Consider the following 206-nt stretch of genomic DNA (forward strand, 5'->3'; position numbering starts at 1 on the left):
GTTATAGAATTTTACGGTCTCAACTATTATCTAATTTACGTGAAAATTGTCGTGTCATTAACCCAATTTATCGTGTCGTTATGTAAAATTGGTAACTGGCGGCGACCTGTGTGGTTACATGTGAAGCTGAGTTCTTGAGTATTGCTAATAGGATATTTCGTTATGTTTATCTACGTTACAAAGTATTGTTGATTTCTACAATCTGT

The sequence above is a fragment of the Penaeus monodon genome, chromosome 33 (genome assembly GCF_015228065.2).
Source record: "Penaeus monodon isolate SGIC_2016 chromosome 33, NSTDA_Pmon_1, whole genome shotgun sequence".
In the NCBI taxonomy this organism is placed as follows: Eukaryota; Metazoa; Arthropoda; class Malacostraca; order Decapoda; family Penaeidae; genus Penaeus; species Penaeus monodon.